General features: G+C 36.7%; 1 pseudogene; it reads left to right on the top strand.

The window, feature by feature from the left end:
• Positions 1–289: 289 nt before the first annotated feature.
• On the top strand, positions 290–389 carry LOC130471015 (uncharacterized; annotated as a pseudogene).
• The last annotated feature ends 9,072 nt before the right edge of the window (positions 390–9,461 follow it).

Below are 9,461 nucleotides of genomic sequence, written 5' to 3' on the forward strand. Positions count from 1 at the left end.
ACTAGCTTGTTGGGTGGCCTGGGAAGATGCGTTTTGCATATTTTCCAGATGTAGGGCAGTTAGCTGAGCAGTAAGTTGTTCAATAGAGTTCATCTCATGCTTAACACCACGATCGGCAAAACCTCTAGGATTCCCATATTGGGCACTATGGATGGCCATCTCCTCAATCACCTCTAAAGCTCTAGGCACCTCCAGTTGCATAAATCTCCCACTGGCAGCTGAATCCAAAAGACACCTAGACTCATTACCCAGACCATTATAGAACTGCTGAACCAGGAACCAGTCCTCCAGACCATGGTGTGGGCACTCTCTTTGTAAGTCCTTGAATCTTTCCCAAACCTCGAACAAACTCTCATCTGCTTGTTGAGAGATACCTAATATCTGACCCCTTAGACGGGCTGTCTTCTCAGGTGGGAAATATTTAACATAGAACGCAAGGGCCAAGGAATTCCAATCGGTGATTTTCATAGCTGCGCGGTTGAGACTGTTAATCCATAGCTTTGCCTTCCCACTCAATGAAAATGGAAAGAGTATCTCCATAGTCTGCTCCGGTGTTAAATTCTTCTGCTTAATGGTGGCACAATACTGAATGAAAGACTGAATATGGAGATTAGGATCTTCACCCTTTTGAAGGAAATAATGCCCTTGGTCCAAGTATGCATTCAATGATAAGTCTAATATATGCGGTTCAGTATTAATTAACAAGTTAATAATTCAGTGAGATCAAGTGAGCTGAATGCCTAGCTAGAGGCCGCTTCAGTTCAAGTGGAATTAATGATATTAATCCACAGCTTACTCTTGACTGAACCCGTAGGGTCACACAAATAGTACGTAAACGGATCAAGTATTTAATGGCATTAAATACTCCATCTATGGATATTCGGAATCGACGGATCTTGGTTTCAGTGGGAGCTGAGATCGTCACAGGCAAGAAATGAATACTCCGGAAACGATGATATTGCCGAAAACGGAAATATGGATCGTATCGGAAATATAAATATTATCCAAGTCGTAGATGTTGCCGGAAACGGAAACATGGTACGTATCGGAAAATATTATCGGAAATGGAAATATTACCAGAATCGGAAATATTGCCGGAAACGGAAATATTGTCAGAATCGGAAATATTATCGGAATCGGAAAATAATTCCGGAAACGGAAATATTAAATATTTGTTCGAAACGAAAATTAATTCCGGAATCGAAAATATTAAATATTGTTCGTATCGGAAATGAATTCCGGAATCGGGAAATTAATCGGAAGCGTATCGTACGAATAAGCATCGGACGAGGCCTGCCGGACGAGGGCCCAGCACGAAGCCAGGCCATCGCCCAGCAAGCCAAGCGCGCCACACGAACAGCCAAGGCCACGCCAGGCCCAGCGCAAGGCCAGGCCCAGCAGGCCGTGGCAGCGCGCACAGCGCACGCAGATGCTTGCGTGGGCTTGTAGCTCGCGTAGGCCTCGCTGCGTGGGCTGCTGCTCGCACGCACGCGCATGGGCGGCCCATCGTGGCTGCCGTGTGTGTGTGCGTAAGTGTTTGTGTTCATGCACGATTCCTAAAACATGCAGAGTTCGGTTAATGATTAAATTCCTAATTCTATTTGATAAATTAATTAATTAGAGTTCTTGTAGGATTCTAGGTTTAATTAATTTGTATCTGAATAGGATTCCAATTCCCTTTCCATACCCCTATAAATATGTGGCCTGGGTTCACAATTTATAACGAGTTTTCAAGTATTCAAAGTGAGTTTTGAGAGAAAAATTCAGACACACATCTTGCTCAAAAGTGCCGAAAATTCTAGTACCTTAAGGGCGATTCTAGTTGGTCAATCTTAAGGCGGATCCGGACGTGCTGTGGACTATCTACGGAGGGACGACACTTTGAGTCCTAAAGACTTGTTCTTGCTCGGTTCGGGCGCAGCTAGGGAGGGCACGCAACAAAGAGTATGCATCTAAATTATGCTATATGATTATGTGTAAATAATATGTATTCCTGGGTTAATGGTTGTTTCCGCATGATTTATGTAATATCATATGTATCATAACCTAACAGTGGTATCACGAGCCCCTTATTATTTTCATAATCTAAATTGCATGAACATGGTTAAATATTACAAATTTGCAAGAATTAAAAGGGGTGATTAATTTTCGTAATTGTTAATTAATTGCAAATTGCGTTTATTTAATTATACGTACGGAGTTTTTCGGCAGTTTCTTCGTTACTCATCCAAATCGAGTGATTTTTGTGTCAATTCCGCATGTAAAAGGCATTCTAAAATTTTGACAAAAATAGTGTTTTTCTGCCGAACCCAGAATTCTCAAATTCGAAGCCTAACTATGACTTTTCGAAGGTTTTAGTTTTTCGAATGCAAAATTTCGTAAATTTAGGATGTTAAATTAAATATTTGCGATTCTTGTTGATAAATCTTGAATTTTTGATTGACCTACTGTATATGTTTAACAAGTTTGAATGCCTAGCCTTGTTAATTATGCAATCTAATTTGTAATTATGATTAATTTGTTGAAAATTAGAATAATTTAGAATTAATTTGATTTTCATAATTAATTATAATTTAATTAGAAACCTATGATTAAAAACCACCATAAAAATTGTAAATTTATGATAAATTTTAAATTTTTATGACCTAGACTTGAATCCATAACAATCGGAAATCAATTGAATAATAAATTTTCGATTTTTCGCCCTAAAATTATGAAATTAATATTATTTATTAATTTGTCATTAATTTTAAATATAAATTTTAAATTTTATGCGATTCGTTCATAAAACTTGCACGCACAAAGCAATGGACGCTTCGTGTTACCCTTAAGGGGTGTTGTATAGTGCGGGCATGCGACGACGAGCAAGGGAGCTCGTCGCCCGTGCGGCACGAATGCAATGAGCAAGGGCGTAGTGCACGAGCACAAGGCAGCAGCCCTGCCTTGTGTCGTGGGCCACGAGCTATGAACAAATGGGCATGGGCGAAAGGCAAGCCAAGGCAGTCGCGTGTGGGCAGCAAGCGAGCTGCGCCACAACGCGCACTGCCTCGCGCAAGAGCGCGCAGCCTCGCGCGCAGCGAGCGCAAGCTCGCGTGCCACGAGCGCTGCGCCCAGCGTTGCTCGCGCGCACAGCGAGCGATATCGCGCGCCCAGCGAGCGATATCGCGCGCCCAGCGAGCGATGTCGCGCGCCCAGCGAGCGATGTCGCGCGCCCAGCGAGCGATGTCGCGCGCCCAGCGAGCGATGTCGCGCGCCCAGCGAGCGATGTCGCGCGCACAGCGAGCGATGTCGCGCGCCCAGCGAGCGATGTCGCGCGCCCAGCGAGCGATGTCGCGCGCACAGCGAGCAATGGCTCGCGCGCACAGCGAGCGCTGGCGAGCGCGCACTGCGAGCGATGGCTCGCGTGCGACGAGCGCTGGCGCGCGCGCAGCAAGCACCACAGCGTGCGATGGCTTGCGATGGAGATGCAGCAGCTATGCGACGAGCGCATGGGCTGCGCGCACATGGCCAGCAATGGCTATGTGCGTGCGGCCCATGGGCGTGCAATGCGTAGGGTGTTTGCGTTACGATTAGATCGTTTTGAATGTTTAATTTGAAAATTTCAGTTCACGTAATTTTAATTAATTTTAAAATAATTTAAATTATTTTCTAGGATTTTAATTTTGAATATTGTAATTATAATAAATTTTATTTATTCTAATTATTTTACTAAAATTAAAATCATGAATTAATTTAAATACGACTGAAATTAAATTAAACTTTTTGGATTCAATTATAAATTTATATGAGCTTTAAATTTTAATTAAATTTGTATGTTTCCGGTTAGACTAGAAATACATTTTTATGTTTAAAATTAGTAAAGCATATGAATTTATTGGTTTAAGTGGGAGCCCTTTTAGTCATAAACTCTTGGTTAGGTCTACAAATTCTTAAGGTTAAAACAACTTGATTAGAATTAATAAGGACTGAATAATTGGTAGATTATTGGTGCCCTTGATTAATTGCTGCAAATGTTTACGTGATGCATAATGTGTTTTACTAACCAGCTATGTGGGCCATTCATGATAATGAATGGGTGAATGGTATATATTGTATATGTACTGTTTTGCAGGTTATGAAGTGACTAGTATGGCCCAAATAGGATAGAAAATATGGTCTGCGTACCATTAATTTGAATGTAATTGGTCTAAAGTACCAAAGTTATTTTTCAATTCAAATATGGTCTGCGTACCGTCAAATAGTTGTAATTAGTTATAACTTATCCTATTTGAAGAAAATGGTGCCTCCCACGGAGATTTTCAAGACGGACTTTGAAGTCAGAGCTTCAAGATGAAGTCGGGCCATACTAGATCACATTTATCTTATGCATGTTTAAGTTATTTATTGCTTTTAAATATGTCTTAAAATGCATGAGATCAAAAGCTTGATTATGTTGCATGATTAAGGATTTTAGTTCACTTAAAATCTAACCAACATAGTAAGAGCCTTAAGTTCCAAACTTAAAAATTGAGTTAAAAGGTGCCATGCCAAAATATACACTTGCTTGGATATCCTTTACATCAATCTAGTAATAGTTTTCGCTCAGCGAGGTGTTACTTATTGGTCCTAAAGGGGCAAGGTACACAAATAATTGTGAGTACATGTTAGTTTTGGTGAAACTCAACGATATAAGTAAGGAGTCCTTTTATGTCGTGGCAAAATCGATAGGTTTACCTAATAAGTTCTTAGACGTACCTATCAACCAATAATAGTTTCTAGACTATTAGCAAAAGGCTTTTGCTTACCTAAGATGTTTTAGGATTAAGTCGACAAACTGTGCTTAGTTCTTCAATGATTTTAGGATTTTGGACTCATTTTATTCACACCTGCCGGAACAATAAATTCGAATAAAATGCTAATAACTTGTTGAAATTGCATGATTGCTTTAATTTTCAAGTTATTATTCATGATAAATGTTTAGACTTTGCATGCTTCAATGTATCTTTTAATTATTGTTTATAATTAAATATCTTGCACTGCAATAAAATCCTTTTAGAAAGGTAACAGTAAATTTCCTCGATTGGTAGTGAATCCAAGAACGATTCACGGAAATGAGAGAAAGTGAGCAATTTAAAATGTACGTTTCTTTTAGCGACTTTTATGGTTGTTTTCGAATATCAAAATCGAATGGCAAACCAATTGGTGCTTGTGAATTCAAAATACAATGTAGTTTTGAGATCATAAAGCATTGAGTTTAATACGCTCAGCCTTACCAATGGTTAACAACCTAATATCTTTGTCCATTTAATTCTCGAATGAGTCTAGTCCCTAGACATTCGAATAGATCGATGCTTAGAGAACTTTAGAAGCTTCTGGTAAGATCATCTAGTTGAAACTTAATATTCAACATAAATGGTAAGAACCTTGTTGGGGTGACATTAGACATGTCTAACAAAGTATAAAAGTCAACACTAAAGAAATCAATTCTTAAGACTAAAAGAAAGGGTACAAGAAATAGGAAAACAAAGGAACAAATGAAAGGAATTTACGATTCCGTTTCTACCTATAAGTTTATGTTTAAAGAGAAGTGACCTAGCAATCAAACTTCCTTGGTATCATATACCGCTTGAGGTTCTTACTTCGGTAATAACTCAAACAATGGAAGGTAGGATACACTAATGACCTACAAGTGGGAAATAAAGCATGGCAATGCTACATTAGTTGTAGGGTCATCTAGTTTGTTTTAAGTCCTTTCAAAGGCTGGAACTTAATGGCTATTTTGTTCCATAATCAACATACCTAAATTTCTGTTTTCAAACACAGAAAGACTCACATTCAAGAAAAACAAAAACAATGTTTGTTTGTTTGTTTGAATGAAATGGTCAATTACAGGTTGAGTCAATATGCTTGATTAAAACAAACAACTCTTTAAAGAACTTTACTAGGTTCAAATCAACCCCTTGATTTGAGTTCCACTAATCTTTGGCATTGTTGCTTAGACCATATCAACAAATTAACATTCAAAAGCTCTATTTTAATGGACTTTTGAAAGTTGGTTGATTTCTAGATCAACTTAAGACAAGCTAGTCTTACTTGTTGAAAGTAACAAAAGATATGAACTATTGTTAGAACGCCTAGACGATAGAGTTCAAAGCTAAAGAAAGATTTTATGACTTTATTATTTCACATGGATTTGAGTGAATATAGGTTTATTGACTCAAATGTGATATAAGTTGAATCTGTTTGGGTAGTTCCAAGATTCAGAAGTATAAAATCCACTTGGCAAGAAATCATAAAGATCTAGGTTAGATCATGTTGATGATTACTTGAGACCAAATATGATCATCAATGATTGTGTGTTGTAATTTCACAATCTAGGTCCATAAGATATGGCATATCTTAGTTAATTGGAATAATCGAAGTCAATTAGTACTTGATTCGATCAATGATGAATCATAAAGACTTTTCCTTTAATTTCTAAAACAAAATGCTCAACTACCACCAAACTAAACTAAATTCGTCAAAGCTATAGAAAAGTAATTTCAGGATATCTTTTCAATTATATATATCTAAAGAGTTGCTAAACTCAGTGGGAGCTTAGTGTTTGTTATTCAACAAACTAAGGCCCAAGTCTAGATATATGTTTCATTGTGATGAGACACAAGGGTATTGTTTCTACCACGATTTTTGAGAACATAATGTTTGTTTGCTCGAAATAATGTCCTTTTGGAGATTCGTTTCCAAAATGACAAGTGGGAGAAAATAGACCTCGAAAGTCTTCGAGGCGAACAACAAACATAAACGGAGATTCCGGAGGCTTTTCGAAGTGCTTCAGAAAATTCGAACTTATTCTTTAAGGACTTTAGAAGTGGCTTTAAAGAATAGACATCTCTTAGAAGACTTTACAAGTGCTTCAAGGAGAACAGAATATTCAAAGGACTTTCAAGTGGCTATTGATATTCTATTGTTAGATGTTCTATACCCAAGTAGGCATAGAATTCAAATTACTGAAACTATGAGATTCTTCTATTAGATAGTGAAGAAACATAGAGATCAGGTCAATGAAACTATGAGATTCTTCTATAGTGAAGAAACCTACAACTTGCAGTCAAACTATTATCATATAAATTAATGAGTTTGTGACTTGTAAGAAAGCTATGATTAAATATAGATTCCCTAAAATGGTTAGAGGCCATATATAGACTCAAATGTTTTAAATGGTTAGAGGCCATAAAACGTACTCAATGTTTTGATGACAAAATTGAAATTTTGTTGATTTGCAAGAATAGTTTCACACCTATTGGTTGCAAGTTTGTTTTAAGGATAAAAACCATCAAACATGGAATTGTGTTCACACACAAAGCGAGATTAGTTGCTAAAGGTTACAAGCAAATTCATGGCATGGATTGTGTTGAAACCTCATGCAAAATCGTAATGCTTAAGTCTATAATTCAAGCAATGATTGCATATTGGTACATATAGCAATTGGATGACAAAACGTATTCCTCAATCAAATGTTGGAATATAATATGTACATGGTATGTCATAGAATTTGTGGATCCAAATAAATGCTTGAAAAGGAAAGCTAGCTTATAAAATCTAAGTACAGATTTAAGCAAGCAATTGGGAATTGGAACTGTATTTTAAGTGAAGCTAATAAGCATTTTAGTTTCATAAAATATACATGATTCTTATAGATGTATAAGAAGTTTAGTGGGAGTACATAAAAACTTATTTGGTCCTATGTGTATCACACACATATCTCTCTATTGTGAAATAACATTCAAATGCTAATGACTTAGATTTGAAATTATTCATCAATAATGGACCATGGCGAAACTTAGTACATATTGGGTATTAAGATCTATTTACAAAGATCTTATAATATTGTTTTAGATTAAGTAATGGCATTTACTAAATCAAACACGAAAGTCTCCATTGGAGATATTCGACCCATGTGAATAAATCTAAGTAAAGGATGTTTGAACTATGTATAAGCATTTACTAAGTTAAACATCAAAGAGTCTAAATGATATTCTTAACCTATATTATATGTCAAAGAATTTAGCTGAATTTAGTGTCTACTGAAACTAGATAAGCTAAAGTTACATGAATAGAATTCAATTGGGAATTATCCTGCAAAAGAATTTATCATGTATGATATAATATGAGGATCGCCAAAAACGTATCGTATGACTTTAGGCATGACGAACATATACCAATCTCTATTGATCTAAGTAAAGATCAACTAGATTGAGATCAAGAAAAACTTATGGTACTTATAAAGGTACATAGGAATAATTCTTGATTCAAGGAAATAAAGATATGCTAAATATTGATGCTACACGCATAAACACTGGCAAAGGATCAAGCAAGACCCTTTGGAGTTAACCATTGATAAGGACGAGCTATAGAGCATCGTGTTTTGAAAATGGCAACATGGGTTGGAGACCATGAGTTGTTGCGTGGGAAATTAAAATAATAATTTCTATGTTCTAAGATATAGTTGGAGAATCTTCCACATATCTATGAACTGCCTGGATAGGTAAATCCAAACAAAGCATCACTAGCAACCTATACAGTTGAAGTAAAAGTAATTATTGCCTAAGAAGCAATAAAACAGGGTTGTTTAAAGTTCTTCTCTGAACTTGGGTAGATCACCTATCTGCTGGCTTGATGGTTCTTCATTGAAAAATGCGTAGAACCACTCTTGAAGCAAGAAAAATGTCTGCTAACTTGATGGTTCTTCATTGCAAAATGAGTAAAACCACCATCGAAGTAAGAAAGACTAGATCACATAATAAACAAACTCGAAAAGATCTTATCATCATATCTCAAAGAACATTCGATGAAAAGGATATTAAGATTGGCAAAGCATGATAACTAAACCTATGCAACAAGTGAGAAACAACACTCACATTGTAGCACTGGAAATCAAGCATAGCTTTGAATTCCATGAACTGTTTTAAAGATGGGTTTGAGGCCCATGGTTGTAAAACAATGGGGTTGAACATTTATCATATATGAAAAGTATTTTCATATTCCATTTAATCTTGGTTTAGTATTAAATGATGAGTCCCTTCAATTTGACGATATATTCAAGATAGACTGTCAGGACCAGTCCTGTGACTAAGAAATGTCTATCAAGTGAACTTGAATGTCAAAGGTTGAAAATGGTCCCTAGTCGGAGTTTTCTATAAAATTGGACGCATAGAAAACGTTAGACGATTAGAATGCAAGATGACTAGTAGTTCTGTTTCTTGAACTATGTGGACATGGCAATGTCATAATCATTTGCATAGATACTTACTTTGGGAAGACTAGTATCGGACAAGACCTATGAAACTTTACTGTAAGAGATGAAAATCTGTCATAAGTAAATTTCATTAAATTATTAGACACTAAATCCTCAATACCTGAGTGATTTGAGATTACTTGTTTGAGAACTGGTTGCTTTGACGTTGACCAACCATCGCACCGTA

Source organism: Spinacia oleracea, chromosome 3, assembly GCF_020520425.1.
Source record: "Spinacia oleracea cultivar Varoflay chromosome 3, BTI_SOV_V1, whole genome shotgun sequence".
Lineage (NCBI taxonomy): Eukaryota > Viridiplantae > Streptophyta > Magnoliopsida > Caryophyllales > Amaranthaceae > Spinacia > Spinacia oleracea.